Source organism: Miniopterus natalensis, chromosome 2, assembly GCF_054644295.1.
Source record: "Miniopterus natalensis isolate mMinNat1 chromosome 2, mMinNat1.hap1, whole genome shotgun sequence".
Taxonomy (NCBI): Eukaryota; Metazoa; Chordata; class Mammalia; order Chiroptera; family Miniopteridae; genus Miniopterus; species Miniopterus natalensis.
Genome location: NC_142082.1, coordinates 104,529,707 through 104,549,910, shown reverse-complemented (window position 1 = coordinate 104,549,910; position 20,204 = coordinate 104,529,707). Strand labels below are relative to the sequence as shown.

Below are 20,204 nucleotides of genomic sequence, written 5' to 3'. Positions count from 1 at the left end.
TTGGCCGGGGGGTCAATTCCTCCCAGTGACGCCAACAGCAACCAAGGCTCAATTACAACAGGACAGTGCACACAGCCCACACAGGGGAGCACTTAGAAGGCCCAGCTCAGGTGACTGGGGAGGCTGAGCCACTGGACCCTACAAGACACCTACTACACAAAGCCACTCTACAAACTCCAGGAGACATAGCAGCTCTACCTAATACATAGAAACAAACACCTGGAAGCAGCCAAAATGTGGACGCAAAGAAACATGTCACAAAGGAAAGAACAGAAGAAATCTCTAGAAGAGAAACTAAATGAAATAGGTCCAAGCAAGTTAACAGATACAGAGTTCAGAATTATGGTTATAAGGATGCTCAAGCATATTAGTAAGAGTATTATGAAAACAATTGAGAAAATCGATGACATAATAAAGTAACAATTTGAAGGCTACAAGAACTGAAATGAAGAATAACTTATAGGGAATCAACAGTAGAGTAGAGCATGCTAAGAATCAAATCAGCAATTTGGAACACGAGGAAACAAAAACCCAACCAGAAGAGCAAAAAGAAAAAAGAATCCAGAAATATGTAGATAGTATAAAGAGCCTCTGGGACAACTTCAAGAGGCCCAATATTCGTATTATTGGGGTGCCAAGAGGAGAAGAAAGAGAGCAAGAAATGGAAAACCTATTGGAAAAAATAATTACAGAAAATTTCCCCTACCAGGGGAAAGAAGTAGACTTAAAAGTCCAGAAAGCACAGAGGGTCCCAAACAAGAGGAACCCAAAGAGGCTCACAGCAAGACACATCATAATTAAAATGCCAAAGGTTAAAGACAAAGAGAGAATCTCAAAAGCAGCAAGAGAAAAGCAATTAGTTACCAGAAGAGAGCACCCATATGACTATCGGCTGATTTCTCAACAGAATCTTACCAGGCCAGAAGGGAGTGGCAAGAAATATTCAAAGTGAAAAACATGGAACTACAAGCAAGCTTGCTCTACCCAGCAAAGCTATCATTTAGAACTGAAGGTGAGATAAAGAGCGTCACAGATAAGCAAAAGCTAAAGGAGTTCATCACCACCAGACCAGGACTACAGGAAATGTTGAAGGGCTTCTTTAAGAAGAAGCTAATGAACAAAACAATCTGACGAACTAAATAGATCCAGAGACATTGACGCATGCAACAGACAATCATATTTCAGAGGAAAGAGGGAAGGGGGGTGGAGGGTGGGAAGAGATTAACCAAAGAAGTTATATGCATATATGTATAACCCATGGACACAGTCAATAACAGGGTGAATGCTTGGGGAGGGGGTGGGAGTGAGGTGGAGGGGGTCAATTGGGGGGAAAAATGGGACACCTGTAATACTTTCAACAATAGATAAATTAAAAAAAAAAAGAAAGAATATATTTTTCTATGCCAGCTCCTATCCTGTACTTCCTTTTCTTATAGAATAGTATGTAACCAAACCTGTTCTTGTTTTCTAAGTTAGAGCTCAATGGAAAGCTCACATGTAGAAAAAAAATCACTCATTCTGGGTAAATGGACACAGTATTTAATGTTGAAATAGCTTCTGATGTGCTATTACATGAAAAACATTTTAAAAATCTTTCTGAATTGTATTTTAAGAGTAAATGGCTCATGTTTGTTTTTTAGAAGTAGTAGTGCATAAATCATAATACCTTAAAAGGCAAACGCTTTTGTTTTGGATAAGATTTGTCTAATGCTTTCGGATTTATTTCCGAAGCTTTCACAGACGACGTCTAATAATATATTGGCCCTTGGAAGAAACACATGATCTAGCCTAAACCCCTAAGTTTTGGCTTCTGCCCAAGGTGTGTAACCTGTATCCATAGAGACTGGGAAAAGCGTCCACGAGCTAAGGAAGCCCCCACCTCTTCTGATCTAAACTGCTTCCCTTTTCGGTAGGAGTGAAATAAAGGAAAGGAATTTACGCGAGCGCTGGTGGAGCCCTTTCTGTGGATCCCTGGACGCTCAACATTGCTTTCATTGAGTTCCCCGGGCTGAACCACAATTCCCAGCATGCATCTAGGTTTTAGGCAATCGGAGAAGTACCTTCCGGTTTTGGTCAGTGCGACTGCGCTGGAGCTGTGGTCTTATTGGATATTACTTCCTCGTGCGATTTACGTCACGGCGACGTGCGGCCGTGGGGCGGGCAGACGCGGCGGCGACGGTCGCGGTTGTGTGCGAAGGATCCAAGACTCGGTATCGCGGCGGCGGCAGCGGCACCGCTGCACCGGGTTGGGCTCCTTCCCTCCTCCGCCCTCCCCTCCTCCCCCTCCCCTCACCTGTGGTTCCTGAAGAGTCTGAGACGTGCAGCGAGGCGGCGACAGGCTCTGGGTAAGGGTCTTTGGAGTGTGAGCGCCGTTTCCCCGACGAAGAGGTAGAGCCCCGGGGTCGGGAGGAGGAGACCGCTGAGGGGGCGAGTGTCCCAGGTGTGGGCGGGGGAGCGCGCGCTTGTCCCAGCCCTGAACTTGACCTCCTAACCTGACCCGTCCGCCCAGGACAGTGAGCTGCGCGGTGGCCGGAGGGGCCGACGGCGAGGGGGCCTGGGTCCGTCGTCGTTTTCAACCTCCGTCTGTGGAGCCTGGCACCCACCGCCCGCCTCGCCCCTCCTAGCAGAGGGTCCAGAACCCTCTTAGCTTTCTTCACTTCTCCTGCAGTTGTTCTTCCTTACTGCCCACGGAGAGAATCTGCCCTCCGGTTTTTCATTTCCTTCTCTTTTATCACTTCTAGGACTTTCTTTGGTGCAGGCTTCGAATGGGTTCTGCTTAGTACTACTTGACAGTAGGTGGAACGTGAAGATTTTCCTCATCTTTTCTTAGGTGGCGTTTCGGACAACCTAGTTGACAGAGTTAACTTGGGCCCTGTTTTCCCAAAGCCCTATCGCGCTTTTCGTCTCTCAGAGTGCTGCTTTTGGGGGTCTGTGAGAGTTTGGATTGAAAACTAACAGGTACTTTTTTCCTACTCCTGGCTTTTGACCTTTTTAAACGTTTGCCTCTGGAATTTTGACAACTTAATGGGATGGCCCAGCAGTGAGTTTTGGTAGAAAGACTCAAATGCCTAACTGGGATTTTTACTGATTGATTTGACTTCATTGCAGGCTGTTGGCATTTTAAAAAAAAGTAGAATGATTTTTAATATTTTTATTTTTAGACACTGGATTTCTCAGCCTTACCTTAGTCCCATTATATCTTTTCCAGAAACAGCCCACCCCCCCAACCATTTAGAACTCCAAAAAATCCGTCACAATATTTAAAATAATTTGATCACAAAACTCTTCCCAATGAAATGTTAAAAATAATTTCCTTCCGGCCCAAAGTTTTATTTTGTGGAGGGAGGGGATCATAAATTTTTGTCACTTCTGCAGTTTGAAGTTTTGAAGCATCCTCATGTCAAGGGCCACCTTTATGTCTCTCCTTTCAACACGCTCCTGACATTTATTTTGTTAGAATTTCCTAGATTTTTTTCTTTCCTAATTTTTCATTTCATACAAATTTCATTTTTGATGCTGTTGTTCATTGATGTTTTCATTTTTTCTCAGAAATTTGTCAGAGTGGTGACTGATGATACATAACTCAAATAATTTCATCAGTACTGAGGACTTCCAACTTGGTAGCAGCTGTTTGGTGGTGAATTATTATGAACTTTGAAAAATTTCAGTTGATTTAAATTTGAAAGGCATATTTCTTTTAGCTTCTGTTTTTAACTGCCCACCCACCAGTGTATGTTCCTAGTTAGATTTTAGGCAAATTTTCTCTTATTACTTGGGTTCTAGGGATAAGAGGAGGATTTCCAGAGTGTTTTTCTGTCCCTAGACTTGTATAAATTAAGTGAATGGATTTCCCCCCCTATCAATAGTATCAATATAGTTGATGCACTTTTTTTGGTATAAATCACATTTTGTTTTCCAAAATGAAAATTGTTTTATTCTTCATTTCAGGGGCCAGCAAACTTTACGGCTTGTGGGCAAAGTCCTGCCAGCTGCCTGTTTTTGTAAATTTTTTATTGGGACATAGTCATGCATTGGTTTAGATATTGTCTGTGGTTGCTTTGTGGCGCAGTGGTAGAGTTGAGTAATCGGGACAGAGACCCATATGGCTTGCAGAGCCTAAGATATTTATTAAAAGTTAGCCGACTCCTGCTTTATTTTATTTTTATTTTATACATATGTTTTATTGATTTTAGAGAGAAGAAGGGAGAGAAGCATTGATGTGAGAGTAAAATTGATTGGTTGCCTCCTGTGCTCACCTGGCATGGGGATCGAACTGCAACCTAGGTATTTGCCCTACCAGGAGTTGAACCCACCACCTTTTGGTGTATGGGATGACACTCCAAGCAACTGAGCCATACTGTCCAGGGCTTCTGCTTTACTTCATTAAAAATGATGCTTAGCCCCAGCTGGTTTGGCTCAGTGGTTGGAACGTTGGCCCTCGGCAGAAGAGTCCTGGGTTTGATTCCTACCAAGGACACGTACCTTGGTTGCAGGTTTCATCCCGGCCCCAGTTGGGGCTCATGTGGGAGGCAACCAAACGATGTGTCTGTCACATGGATGTTTCTGCCTTTGTCTCTCCCGTCCACTCCCTCTGAAAAGCAATGGAAAAAATATCCTCGGGTGAGGATTAAAAAAAAAAAAAAAAAAAGAAGCATATTCTCTGTAGAAAATTAAAATGAGTCAGGAAAGTATAAGAGAAAGTAAAAGTTATCCAGAATCATACAACTCAGAGGGGTTTGTTTTTGTGATTATCCCTATAGAATTTGTTAGTATTTATTATTGGTTTTTATTTTAATATGTTTTTAAAATTGATTTCAGAGAGAGGAAGGGAGAGAGAGAGAAACATCAATGATGAGAGAGGGTCATTGACTGGCTGCCTCCTGCTGGGGATTGAGCCTGAAACACAACCTGGGCATATGCCCTGACCAGAAATCAAACTCAGTCTCCTGGATCATAAGTGTCTCCTGGTTCATAAGTCTCTCCTGGATCATAAGTTGATGCTCAACCACTGAGCCATGCTGTCCAGGCTGTTATTATTTTTGTATAAATTGGTTCATATTGTTAAGTGTTGGTTTGTGATTTGCTTAAAAGAAATCTCAGGTTATTTTTATTTGGCAGTTGAATACAGTTGTATTTTTGTGCATCAAAGATTCTACACTTGATGAACCAAGTTTTCCTCATTTGTCTTATTAATCAAAGGTTTAAAAAATTTAGGAATAATAGATGCTTGATGATGAATAATATATACTTGATGATGGTCATGAACACCATTTTTTGAGCATTTAACTATGTACTAGTTTTCCAACAGTTTACATGTAGTAAGTCATTTAATACCTGTAGCAGTTCTTTGGGGACACATACTGTTGTCCCTATTTACACATTGGGAAACTGAGGCACAGAGAAATTAAGTGCCCAAATTTATCAGCTAGTTAATGGTGGAGCTGGAATTTGAATCCATGCGGTATGGTTTCAGGACTAAGACTCTCAGTGTGCTACAGAGCCTCTCCTTAGAGTACTGTTCAGTGTAGAAAGTTTAGACAGTCCCTAGGTATATTATGTAAAAATTCCTCATGTTCCTCTTTCCATTTCACTTTGTAGAAAACCACTGTTAACAATTTGATCTACAGCTCTTTGCATTTGCAAATGTTTATTTGCATATCTGTCCATATATGTAGGTTTTAAAAAATTAATACTTTATTTTTTTTAAGTTATTTAAAAATTTTTATTTATTGATTGATTTTAGGGGGGAGGGAGAGAGAGATTGATTTGTTGTTCCACTTATGTATTCATTGGTCGATTCTTGTATATGTCATTACCGGGAATCAAACCTGCAACCTTGGCATATTGGGATGACACTCTAACCAACTGAGCTACCTGGCCAGGGCAGTACTTTATTTTTTTAGAGCAGTTTTAGATTTACAGAAATTTGCAGATAGTACAGAAAATTCCCATATCATCTATTCCCCATTTTTCCTTGTTAATAGTATCTTGCATAATGTCACATATTTGTTATAACTCATGAACCGGTATTGTTGCATTGCTACTAAAGTCCAGTTTATCTTAGCTTTATTTTTTGTGTTGCAAAGTTGTTTTTTTAAAAAATGGGATCAAGTCCTAGCTGGTTTGGCTCAGTGGTTAGAGTATTGGCCTGGGGACTGAGGGCATGTACCTCGGTTGCAGGCTCAGTCCCGGGCCCCGGTGGGGGTGCATGTGGGAGCAAACCGGTTGATATGTCTCTCACATTGCTGTTTCTCTCTTTTTCTCTCTCCTTTCCACTCCCTCTGAAACGCAATGGCAAATACATCCTTGGGTGAGGATTAAAAAAAATGGAATCAAACCAGTCATTGTTTAGCAGTGTGATTTTTGGGTGGTTTTCAAAATAATAGTGCTTCTGGACTTTTTGATGCAAATAAACATTCTTGATTCGCTAATTTGCAAATTAATGACACCAACTTAGCATTCTCCTTGGAAAGTGGAAAACTTGGGAGTTACTTCACTCTTTTTCTCTTTTTCAAAAGTTTATCTTGCAGTACCAGCTGCTTTTCTCTGAAGTAATACTGGTTATTTTTTGACTGGACATTTTCGCTCTTCCATGAAGCTGTTCAGTTTCTTGGAGATTACTTGTTCATCGGAAGAGTGGTGCACATAAACCCGTTTACCATCGCTATCCTCCTCCTCGCTGAGACTGGTGCTTCCGCAGCCGTCTTTATCATTCTCGGCATTCTCTTCCTCTTCCTTAACTTCCAGAACTTAAGTTTTAGCATCTAATTATCCATATTTTTGTGCTCTTGATTACCCCAGATTTCTTCTGCAGCATCTCAGGAATCAGTGTTTGGAGGAACAGGATCAATTCTAGCAGACATCATCACATTCTTATCTTTGTGTGTTTTATACGAGGCCAGGTCTTGAGAAAATTCTCCCCCCACCCCCCATTGCTTTATAGAGAGAGTGGAAGGGGCTGGGCTGGGGGGGGGAGAGCGAGAGAGACATCGATGTGTGAGAGTGATACATCAACAGGTTGCCTCCCACATGTGCCCCGACTGGGGCCTGGGTATTGAGCCTGCAACCGAGGTACGTGCCCTTAGCTGGAATAGAACCCACGACCCTTCAGTCCACGGGCCAACGCTCTAACCACTGAGCCAGACAGGCTAGGGCTAGGAATTCTTAAGTCATTGAACTGTTATTTTTCATAGCACTGATTCCTACTGTCATGACTTTCCCAGACTTCTTGTCCATAACAAGTGGGAGACCACAGTCATGAGCAATGACTGAATGATCTTTGGGATTACCAGGTGATGAGATGTTTGTGCAGCAGACATATCTTGTTACTTCCCTTTGATTTGGTGCTGTTGCAGAAACCTTTGCGTAAGGGGATAGAGGTTAGAAAAAGCTCATTGAATTCCCACCAGTCTGGTTATAAAGTTCACGAGCATCTTCACTTCAACTGTCTCCTTTAACAGGTTTTTGTTTGTTTGTTTTTTGCAAAATCTTGGAGATTATGAATCAAATGGATAACTGAAAAGTTAAATATCTCTGTTTTTTCCTTTTTCTGAAGCACTTTCATCACCTTTCAGCCTTTTCTTGTGTTTGGACTCTGTCTTCTCTGGAGCGTACTGCACTAGCATTGAGTTACTGTTGTGTTCCTCTTGTTCATCTTTCTTTAGGAAGAATGTCAAGGCAGCAGCTAATATCTTGGTGACCTTAGAGAAGCATGCAGTTGTGATAACATTGACATTTTTGGCATCATTTCTTCTGTGGAGTTCACTTACCACTTCCAAAGATGTCTTGAGTGCAGTTAATTGCTGCTTCTTGACATGTTACTTGAAATTCTGTGATACTGTATTTACTTTATTCTTGTATTTTGCGCTTGTATTCTCACCAGCCACAAAAATGAGTATATAAAGTCTTAGATGCTTCTGTGGCAGTGTAGAAGTACAAAGGAGAGCTCGAGCAAACAATAGATAAATTGGATTCTTCTCAGTGAGATCCAAGCTTTGCAAAATGTTGTTGAAAGATCTAGATTCAAGACTGTAATTGTAGGAGAGATCTTTCAGCTCTTGAGGAATGTTCTAACTGTTCTGTATAGCAGTGACCAATCTGTGCCATAAACATCACCAGCTTTGCCAGTACTTTGCAGGGTGTATTTGGTTGCAATTTGAAAATCTCCACATTGGATTTATAGTGAGCTTTTTACTGTTGGAGAAATTCCTCAGTGTAGGTGAGAGGGCCCACTTTATTACTGCTTCAGTTTGCTGGATAGCTTGTGTTTGTTTCTGCTGGCCATGTTGGCTGCAGACTGGCTCACAGTGAGCAGTTCTCAGAAAACCACACCACTGACACCAACCAACCCTTCTCAGGCTGTGGGTTGGAGTCTTGCTTCCGGGTGTGGGGAAACAGCCCTTGGGAGCTCAGCAGGTGGCACCATCTTGGCTCATAGTAGTGTGCTTTAAAAAATAATATTCATGGATCGTTTTCTAGGTCAATACATCTGCATCTACTCTGTTCTTTTTTATTTTTTTAAATATGTTTTTATTGATTTTTTGAGACAGAGGAAGGGAGAAGGGGAGAAAGAGAGAAACATCGATGAAGATCTATCGGCTGCCTCCTACACTCCCCTACTGGGGATTGAGCCAGCAACCTGGGCATGTGCCCTGACTGGGAATTGAACCTGCGCCACCTCAGTACATGGGACGATGCTCCAACCAACTGAGCAGGGCAGCTATATCAAATCTTAACATTTTCCCATACTTCCCATTTTTAAAGAAAAAATGGAAAGAAAACATACATGTAGAAGCATCTTCTTGGATTATGTTTTACTTCCCAGAAGTAATGATTATCCAGAATGATGTTGGTGTTGAGCATTCCTAATGCCTGTTTTTATGTAATTACTTCATAGGAATATATTTATAAGCGAATCATAATGTCATTTTGTGTATTTTCACACTTTATGTAAACACTTCTGCCTATTCTGTAACTTATTTTTTATGAAACATGTTTTTTAGGGTAAGAGGAAGTTGATGATATTTTACCATTTTGACCCAGAAAAATGGCTGTTTTCATATGGTTCAACTTAATTATAGTCATCACGTTTATCTGCTGTATAGTAACATTATAAGAATACAGCCAGTTTAAAATATGTTTTTATTGATCTTTAGAGAGAGGAAGGGAGAGGGATAGAAACATTGATGAGAGGAACATTGTCAATCAATTGGCTACCTCCTGTACACCCCCCAACCTGGGCATATGCCCTGATGACCTCTTAGTTCCTGGGTCGACACTCAAACACTGGGCCACACCGGCAGGGCAAAAATACGGCCAGTTTAAATTTGTTCTCATGTTGATAGATATTAAGGTTGTTTCCAGTTTTTTGTTTTAAAAACAATGCTGCTGTTACAGTACAGGATAGAAAAGTATCAGGTTGTATTGCAGGTAATAAGGATAAATGTTTTGTGAATTTCTCATGGCAGGAAGCTTGCTGAAAGAAAGGGTTTATTGAGCCAAGTGCTAGCCAGAAAAGGACAGGTCCTGCAATGTGCAATCTAAACTATCAGCAGCAGGGGCTAGATGAAGAAGGCAGCATGTTGTCTGTCCTGGAGTTGATGAGCTTTTTTTATATACTGGGGCGGGCAAAAGCAGGTTTACAGTTAATACAATGCAATAATAATATAATAACTAATAACTAATACTACAAGAGCCCTGGTCAGGTGTTGCCCCATGCACCGAAAGGTGGTAGGTTCAATTCCCAGTCGGCACATATGTAGGTTGTGGGTCCGATCCCTGTTGGGGCACGTATGGGAGGCAACTGATCGATGTTCTCATGTCAGTGTTCCTCTCTCCCTTCCTCCCTCTCTAAAATCAATGAAAAAAAAGACTTAAAAAAATGATAATACAAGAATAAATTGTTTCGCATACTCACAAGTCTAAACCTGCTTTTGCCCACCCTGTATTATGTTTTTGGGAAAAAGGGTATAAGTTGTTTTGAAAGAATTTACATTGGCTACAAAGTATAGGAGATGGGAAAAGGTGAAGGGACGGAGTTCTAGGATAGGTGCACCGTCCTTACTTAAGAAAGAAATATTTACTGTTGATTGGTGCTGAACAAGTCCTGAAAGTTCATGCATAAGCAGCATGCTGTGACATCTGGTGGTCTCTATAGAAGTTTATTCGAAGCTCCAAGGTACAGTCAGGAATGAGCAGCCTGTTGTTAGTTGGCCCACAGTTGTTAACTGGTTAAGTACTCTTGTCTCTCATTCTCCAGCCAGCTGTAATTTAATTTAGGAAGTTTCAGAATTTTTTCTTGTTATTACATTGAACATTCCTGATTAGGAATGCTTGTGCACATACTTAAAATCTTTGGCAAGTTTTTCAAACTGCATGTTGGGAGCCATTAATGGATTGGGAAATCAGTTTAGGAACTAAAATAGGATGGAAAAGTATCGGGTTGTGTTGCAGGCAATAAGGATAAATGTTTTGTGCTGTGTGTATGTATGTGTGTGTGTGTATGTGGGTACAAAGTTTGAAATGAAGTCCTCTAGGGTAAATTATTTAGAAGTGGAATTACTGGGTTTGGAGGTTATGGAGATATTGCCAAATTGCTTTTCAAAATTGTCCCATTTTGCATTTTTTTTTGCATTAGAATATGAGAATTGTTTCTAAATCCTTTTATGGCATTGTCATATTTTTTACATGTTTACAAATCAGATGAGTGTGAAATGATAATCACATTGTCTAATTTTAATTTTTTAATTAATTATGAAATTGAGCATGTTTTCAAATGTTGAGTGACTATTCAGGTTTTCTTGAGTGGACTGTTCCTTCTCCCCGCTTTCCCAATTGGGTTGTCTTTATAAATTGATTTTAGGAGTTTTTCATATGGTTTGTTTTGAATAGAAATGATTATCAAATCTTATCATGATTTTTCTTATTGGTTTGTGTCCTTTGTGTCTTATTTAAGAATTCTGTATCCTAAGATAATTAAGAGTCTTCCATGTTTCTTTCTAGAAGTTTTAGACATTTGTTTTTTTACATTTAGGTCTTGATTCTGCCTGAAATTTTTTTGTTTTTTTGTGTATGATATCCCTGTGAGGCAAGGATCTAATTTAATTTTTAAATATATTTTATATTTCTGTTAACTGCCTATGCATATAAATTGTTATAAACTTTTGTTGTAAATCTTTTAAGTAGCTTCAGTTCAGCACAATAACAGCCATTTTGTTTTTTTATCAGGCTGCTTCACATGTGCAAGTTTGTGACTTCTGGGCCAGAGTAATGTGACTGGTTGATTACTTGATCCAGAACTAGAACCTAGAGCTGTAGATAGATATAGAGCATACAGGGGGTGGGCAAAAGTATGTTTATAGTTGTGAGTACTCGAAACACAGAGTTTATTCTTGTATTATACATTTTTCCATATGAACAACTGCAAACCTACTTTTGCCAACCCCTGTATTTTGTAGATCTCACCCAAATGTCATTTCTCCACCTTTTAATTTGAATCTGGGTTGCAGACAGTTTGAGGATATATTTTTATGAGGAAAACAAGATTGCTGTTTCGTTCGTTTGTTTTTTGCATTGCTGGTTAATATCCACAGACTTTGGAAACTAGATAAGCATGTATTGGATTGACGTTTTGATAATTGAAACTTCAGAATACTTAAATGTATTTGGTCATCCAGTTGCTATTATCATATATATGTTCTAAAGCTTGAGACTTTTAATTTTGATCTTAGGAGAATTCTGTATATAAATTTGAGCCTTAACTTTCATAAATGTGTTAGAAATTGCTATTAATCACTTAGTCTAAGAATGAAAACTTTGCCCTGACCAGTGTGTCTCGGTTGGGTGTCTCTCTGGGCACCAAAAGGTTGCTGGTTCAATTCCCAGTGAGGGCACATGCCTGCGTTTCGGGCTTCATCCCTAGTGTAGGGGGCATGTAGGAGGCAGCGATCAATGTTTTGCTCTCACATTGATGTTCTCTCTCTCTCTCTCTCTCTCTCTCTCTCTCTCTCTCTCTCTCTCTCTCTCTCTCTCTCTCTCTCTCTCTCTTCCTTCCTCTCCCTTCCTCACTCTCTAAAAATAAAAAGAATGAAAACTTTTTCTTTTCACTTGAAAGGGTTTTTATTTCATTTTTAGTCTGAGAAAAGTTGCTGTGAGGCCAGAAAATAGTTATATATTCTAGGTTTCTGACTGTGATATTGAAAAAGGTAACTACTTCCTACAGATGGAGTGTCCATCTGTAACATTGTTAAAAAACAAAAAAATAAACTTGTGTTCTAGAGGATATTATGCAGCATGAGATAGGACCCTGAATGGTTGTTACTTACTTATGAGATAGGTTCTTTACCAAAGTAGGGTTTTGATTTTGCCTCAAAGTTTCACTCTATAGGTCAGATATTTTACCTGGACAGATTTTATTTATGAAATAGTTGAAACAATAGCATGGTTACATGGTATTATAATACAGATGACGTATGGAAGGAGGTCTTTGCATACTTAATTTAAGTTATTTTCAAATACAAGTAAAATTTAGTTAGAAAGTCACAGAGGTAGAAAGAAATGGGTTCAGGAAATAAGTTACAGAGGCAGAAGAACAGCCCTTGGAGATGAGGAGGGAGAAAAATAAAGTTAAAGCGCCTTGGGGGAAGAAGAAGGGGACTAGAAAGGTGAGGGTGTGCTCCAGAAAGGGAGAGCCCCTATTTGCATATTTTACATATTTTGGTTCAGTGTAGGTATAACAATTTATATATCCTGGACTTCTTAGAATTTCTCTGATCATAACACTCAGGACTGTTATTCCTGTAGTGTACATAAGCATCTTTATGTACTATTCTTTGTTTCAGAAACAATATTCAAGGTTACTATAGATCTTGGGAAATGGAAACCATCATTATAATATGGCTATAAGAATTGGATAGAGACTTTTCTCTTTTAAAAGTGTTTTTTAGCCCTTACTATATGACCAGTGACTATAAGGCAGCCAGCCCCTTAAGTATGGTCTTTCGAATTAGACATACAGATTTGAATTCAGAGTCTTCTACTTAAGTTTTGAGTTTCTTGATCTTGATTCTCAGTTTCTTTATCTGTAAAATGGGACACTTTCATGAGAATTGTAGGAGGATTAAATGAGATGGTTTAAAAGGTCAACTATTTGGCCTGGTTCAAAGTTGGCTTCAGTAAGTGTTAAGTAGCAGTTCATCTCTCTTGAAAGAGATAACATGACTAGGAAAAATGGAACCACTTACTTTTGTGGGAGGCAGTGTTGTATAATGGAAAGGGCCTGTGTTGGGCAGTTAATACTTTTCTCTATTTTCTAATTTGTGTAACCTTGGGGAAATTATCTAGACAGTCTCACCCTTAGTCTTCTCATTTGCAAATAGAGATAATGCTATCTATGTAACAGGCCGGTTTTTATAAAAAGCTCACCTAACCTGACACATGATAGCTTCTAAATTAGCCTATAAATTTTTTTGTGGGTAGTAGTCAATAATATTATGCTTCTGAAGGTGGGTCTCAAGGACTTTTGGTTGGAGGAACCAGAATGGCTATGAATTAGTTTATATTTACTTTTACTTTGAGAAAATAAATATTAGGGAGTATTTATTGAAGGAAGACTTTTTAAAAATAATATATCTTTATTGATTTCAGAGAGAGGAAGGGAGAGGGAGAGAGAGAAACATCAATGATGAGAGAGTCATTGATCCTCTGCCTCCCACATGACCCTAGCTGGGGACCATGCCTGCAATGCAGGCATGTGCCCCGAGCCCTGACCGGGAATTGAACCGCGGTCTCTTGGATCCTACGCTGATGCTCAACTGCTGAGCCATGCCCGGCCGGGCTGTTACTGACTTTTAAAAATAATTTTATTTCTTTATATTTATTCCCCAAATAAGAATCAATGAATTGAGCTTTTCTTTGCTAATATTAATCATCTATTAAAATTATAGAAGTAGCTTAGGGTTAAGAGCACCAGGAATGAGAATGACTGGATTCAAATTCTAGCTCTCCAGTTGCTAGTTGGTGTTAGTTACTCAAACTGTGACTTGCTTTACTTTCTCAACTATAAAATGGGGATTCTGATAGTACCCATTTCATAGGGTTTTAAATGAGGAGTTCTTGTACCTTATTTAAAAGACACTGCGATAGTAAGCACTAAATATGTTATAGCTACTGTTATTCTCATTTATGGTGATAAAATACACATATCATGAAGTTTATCATTTTGACCATTTTAAGCTTACAGTTTCAGTAGCATTGAGTACATTCACGATATTGTATAACCATCACCAGTATCTATACTAAAACTTTTACATCACCTAAAACAAAAACTCTAACCATTAACAATAACTCCCCATTACTTAATCCCTTCCCCCAGCCTGGATAACCTCTATTCTAACTGTTGTAGCTTGAATCTGAACTTCATACTCTTTTATAGCTGAATAATACTCCATTGAATGTTTATACCACATGTTGTTTATTCATTCATCTCTCCATGGATACTTGTGTTATTTCCATGTTTTGCCTATTGGGAGTATTGGTGCACAAGTATCTGAGCCCATGCTTTTAGTGGAATTGCTGAGTCACAAAAATTCTATGTTTAACTTTTTGAAAAACCTGTTACTGTTGTTTTAATTATCATCGTCATCATTTGGTGAGATTTATTAATGAGCTTTTTTGGAAATTATTTTTAGTACCCAAGTTCTGTTAGCATTGTGGTATGCATGTTTTATTGGGAAACTGTGCATGATTTTCTACTCCTTGAAATTTTTGGTGTGGAATATTATGTATAAAACCATGAAGCTGGACTTGTATATTCTTTTTTCCTTTTTTTTTTTTAAAATGTCTTTATTGATTTCAGAGAGAGGAAGGGGGGGAGAGAGAGAGAAACATCAATGATGAGAGTCATTGATTGGCTGCTTCCTGCATGCCTCCTACTGGGGATCAAGCCTGCAACCCAGGTATGTGTCCTGACCGGGAATCGAACCACCATTTCCTAAATCATAGGTCAGTGCTCGACTGCTGAGCCACCCTGGCTGGGCTGTTCTTTTTTTCTTTAATTAAACTTTTCATTTTGAGATAACTGTAGGTTTACATGCAGAACTAAGAAATAACACAGAGAGATTCCCCCATACACCTTGCCTAGTTTCTCCCAGTGGTAAAATTTTGCAAAACAATATATAGTGCTGTATCACAACCATGATGTTGACATTGATATAGTCAAGATACAGAACAATTCTATCACCCCAGTGATCTTTCATGGCGCCCTGTTATAACCATATCCACTTCCTTCTCATGCCCATGCCTTTTTTTATTCCTGGCTACCACTAATCTTTTCTCCACTTCTATATATATGTATATTTTTAAATTTATCTTTATTGTTGAAAGTATTACAGATGTCCCCTTTTTACCCCATTGATCCCCTCCATCCTGCATCTACCTCACGCCCAGGCCTTCCCCATAACAATGTCTGTGTCCATGGGTTATGCTTATAGACATATAAGTTCTTTTATTAATCTCTCCCCACCCACTCCCGACCCCCATCTTCCCTCTGAGATCCCTTTGTCTTTTCCATGCTTCTATGTCTCTGGATCTATTTTGTTTATTACATTCTCCACATATGAGTGAGATCATATGGTACTTGTCTTTCTCTGATTGGCTTATTTCGCTAAGCATAATACTCTCCAGTTCCCTCCATGCTGTCCCAAAGGATAAGTGATCCTTCTTTTTTACAGCTGCATAGTATTCTATGGTGTATTCTACTGTTATGCACTTGAGAAGAATGTATATTCTGCAGCTTTGGGGTGGAATGTTCTGTAAATGTCAGTTAAATCCATCTGATCTAGTGTGTCATTTAGGGTCACTGTTTCCTTGTTTTGTTGTCTGGAAGACCTATCCAGGGAAATCAGTGGGGTGTTAAAAGTCCCCTAGTATGATTCTTGCTGTTGATCTCTCCCTTAAAGCCCTCTACAAGTTTTTTTATAAATTTAGGTGCTCCTATATTGGGTGCATATATGTTTATCAGGGTTATAGCCTCTTGTTGGATTGATCCCTTTAGTATCATGTAGTGACTTTTCTTGTCTCTTGTTATGGTCTTCATTTTGGAGTTTATTTTGTCTGATATGAATTTGTTACCCCAGCTTTTTTTTTCTTTTTTCATTCCCGTTTGCATGGAAAAATTTTTTCCATCCCTTCACTCTCATCCTGTGTGAGTCTTTTGTTTTGAGGTGGGTCTCTTGTAGACAGCGTATATTTGGGTCATGTTTCTTATCCATTCAGCCACCCTATTGGAGCATTTAACCTATTTACATTTAAGGTTATTATTGATACAGACTTATCTATTGCCATTTAAATTCTTTATGCCTATGTTTCTCGTTCTCTCTTTTTCTACTTCTAATTACAGCAGTTCCTTAACATTTCCTTCAGTGCCGGTTTGGTGATGATAAACCCCTTTAGCCTTTTTTTGTCTGGGAAGCTCTTTATTTCACCATCTATTTTGAAAGATAACCTTGCTGGATAGAGTAGTCTTGGTTTCAGATCCTTGTCTTGCATTACCTTGAGTACTTAATGCCATTCCCTTCTGGCCTGTAGAGTTTCTGATGAGAAGTCAGCAGACACCTTATGGGAGTTCCTTTGTAGGTAACAGATTGCTTTTCTCTAGCTTCCTTTAAGATTCTCTGTCTTGAACTCTTGGCGTTTTAATATGACGTGTCTGGGCTTGGGACTCTCTGTGCCTCCTAAACTTGTATGACTTTTTCCTTCACCAAGTTAGGAAGTTTTCTGCCATTATTTCTTCAAACAGGTTTTCTAACCCTTGCTTTCGACCTCTTCTGGCATTCCTATAATGCAAATATTGTTACATTTCATGTTGTCCCATGGCTCCCTTAAACTGACCTCCTGTTTTTTAATTGTTTTTTCTTTTTGGATCTCTGATTTATTTTTTCCTACCCTGTCTTCTGATTTGCTGATCTGATCCTCAGCTTCCCCTAATCATCTCTTTATTGCTTCCAATGTATTCTTTATTTCTGCTGTTATTCTTCATTTCCTTCATAGTTTCCATGTCTTTTTTCATGCTGTTGAGCATCCTTACAATCAGTATTCTGAACTCTATATCTGATAAATTGCTTATCTCCATTTCATTTCGCTCTTTTTCTGGAGACTTCCCTTGTTCTTTCATTTGGGTCTTGTTTTTTTGTCTCTCCATTTTGGGTTTGTTTGGGTTTGTTTCTATGTATTAGGTAGATTTGCTAGGACTCTCAGTCTTTTTGGAGGGTCTCTGGTGCAGGCCAATGTCAGACGCAGTTTGAGACTGGCCCTGAGTACCCTGTTTGGAGCTATTAACAACCCTTGGCTTGAGGTCTCTGCTGGGGCTGGATACACTTGGACAGGACCAAGATGCACACCAAAGTCTGCTCTTCCAAGGCCTGGGTCCAGAAGCAGATCAGGCAAAGACTTAAAGCACTCTAAAGTCTGCCTCTGCCTGCAGACTGATTAATCTGCTCTCTTAACGAGCCTAAGGCTGGAGAAACTCCTTTGGATAGGACAAGAGGTTTTCCAGCAGGATGGGGAAATTGCTTCCCTCGCAGGCAAAAGTAGCAAATTTTTCTGCCTGAGAATGATGTCCCCTGTAGTATGGGGGAATGACTCAGCACAGGAATGCAGAGGGGTGCCCTCTGAGCTCTATCTCCAGAGCCCACAACCCTAGGTTCTTCTCATACATCCCTAGTCCACTCTGCCCTCCTTCTGTTGGAGCCCAACAGGAGTGGCTGCACAGGAAACTTTGTGCGTTGGCTGTTTAAGAGGGTGCCTGCATTTCCAGCTATCTCTCCCCGGCAGACAGAAACCCTGCAACTTTTCACAGCCAGATGTTATGTGGGCACCTTTCTCAGTTCTGGTGCTCTTGACTGGGAAGCCTAGGCTGGGGTTTAGCCCCCAGAGTCCTCAGTGGGAACCCCCCACAGCTGAGCTATCCCTCGGAACCTTTAGTTGCTATCTGTGGGAGCCCAGCCAGCCCCCTTGGGCCTTTGCATTTCCTACCAGTCTCTATGCAGTCTCCACTTTCCCTCCTTGGTTATGAGGGTGCTCTCCAGCTCATCTTCAGTTGCAGTTGATTATTCAGGATGGTTTCGCTATATTTTAGTTGTAATTTCAGTTTAGTCCTGAGAGAGTTAGTGTTGCTTCCACTTAGTCCACCGCCATCTTTAATCTCCTCCACTTCCATATTTTTATCATTTTATGAATGGTATACAGTCATGAACTCCTATAGTATGACGCTTTATTTATTTATTTAAATACGTTTTTATTGATTTCAGAAAGAGGAAGGGAGAAGAAGGGATACAAACATCAGTGATAAGGGAGAGTCACTGATTGGCTGCCTCCTGCACACCCCAAACTGGCAGTTGAGCCCGCAACCCTGGCCTGTGCCCTGACCAGGAACTGAACTACAATCTCCTGGATCATAGATTGACACTCAACCACTGAGCCACACCAGCCGGGCAGTATGACACTTTTTAGAACAGAATCATATAGCCTGAAAGTCTTTCAGATTGCCCCCCCAATTAAAATTGTGAAATACACATTCCTGTAGTGTTCATGTTGTGCCATTGTCATTACCATTCATCTACAGAACCGTTTCATCTTGCAAAATGGAAACTCCGTACCCACTAAACAGACTCCCCATTCCCTTCTCCCCCTAGCCTATGTCACTCACTATTCCACTTTATGTCTCTAAGATTTTGACTACTTTAGGTGCCTCATATGAGTGGAATTATACAGTATTTTTTGTGCATAATTGACTTATTTCACTTAGCATAATGCTCTTAAAGTTCATCCAGGTTGTAGTTTGTGTCAGAATTTTCTTTTTGAGGCAAAATAATATTGTATGTATAGACCACATTTGGTTTAACTTCATCCATTCATAGCACTTGGGTTGCTTCCACATTTTAGCTGCTGCGAATAATGCTTTTATAGCAGAGTATATATATGTTTCTTCACAACTCTGCTTTCAATTCTTTTGAGTATACTCACAAGTAGAATTGTTAGATCATATAGTAATTCTATTTTTAATTCTTTTGAGGAACCTCCATACTGTTTCCACAGCTTTGCCCACTCTCAAAATTGAGGGCAACATAAAAATTAAAGTCACAAAATAGGTGAAGTAATACATTGTACTAATCTACCTTGACAAGAAGCCCAGTTTAACTATGATTAAATATAATGTAAATAATTTCAATTCCTTTTTTTCCTTTTCCCCCTTAGAGAATGGAACACTTATTCATCCATTCAGGAAACCTTTATTGAATGTCTACTGTGTATCTATTGTAATTTGGCTTCCAGCAGTGAACAAAACAGAAGTCCTTGCCCTCATGGAACATACTAACCATTGGTTTTTAAAAGTTTCCTAGAATAGAGGCAGATTTTTTAGACTAGAAGTCTCAAACAAACTAGCAATTTCTTCAGATAGAGAAAATTGATTTTGAGGTACCGTTTAAATAGCCTTGGTGCTTTTAAGCAACATGTTAAGTCTACCTTATACAGTAGTTGGCCCTCCATATCCACGGGTTCCACATCTGGGGATTGAGCAAATGATAGGTCAAAAATATTAGAAAGAAAAGGTTACCTTGTCGCTGATATGCACTATGTAGTTAGGCCTACAATGGTTGGGTCTGTACTGAACATTAGAGGCTTATTTTTTGTCATTATTTCTTAAACAATACAGTATAACAACTGTTTACATAGCATTTACATTGATTTAGTTACTGTCAGAAATCTAGGGATGATTTAAAGTATATGGGAGGATATGTGTAGGTTATGTGCAAATACTATGCCATTGTATGTAACGGACTTGAGCGTCCTTGTTAGTATCTGCAGGTTTCCTGGAACCAACCCTCCCATGGATACCTGTGGATGACTGCATTATTTGAATAGGGAGAAGAACTTAAGGACAGGACAATGGAAAGTATTGAGGCTGAACCCTAGCTGGTTTGGCTCAGTGGCTAGAGCATTGGCTGTGGACTGAAGGGCCCTAGGTTCGATACTAGCCAAGGGCAGTTCCCTTGGTTGCAGGCTTGATCCCAAGCCCCAGGTGGGGTTTGTGCAGGAGGCAACCAATCAATGTGTCTCTTGTACCTCAATGTTTCTCTCTCTCCCTCTCTCTCCGTCTCCCCCTCTCCCCCCTTCTACTCTCTGAAAAGCAGTGAAAAAAATATCCT

At 39.8% G+C, this 20,204-nt stretch overlaps 1 protein-coding gene and 1 pseudogene across 1 annotated transcript in view; one reads left to right on the top strand and one right to left on the bottom strand.

Annotated features, from left to right (window-relative positions):
- Positions 1-2,236: 2,236 nt before the first annotated feature.
- Positions 2,237-20,204, top strand: part of ADIPOR2 (adiponectin receptor 2) — a 57,524-nt gene continuing 39,556 nt past the window's right edge. The window contains exon 1 of the mRNA XM_016224881.2: positions 2,237-2,345. The gene's annotated coding sequence lies outside the window, so the exon portion shown is untranslated. The remainder of the gene's footprint in view (positions 2,346-20,204) is intronic.
- LOC107546414 (protein SDA1 homolog) lies at positions 7,165-8,862 on the bottom strand (annotated as a pseudogene).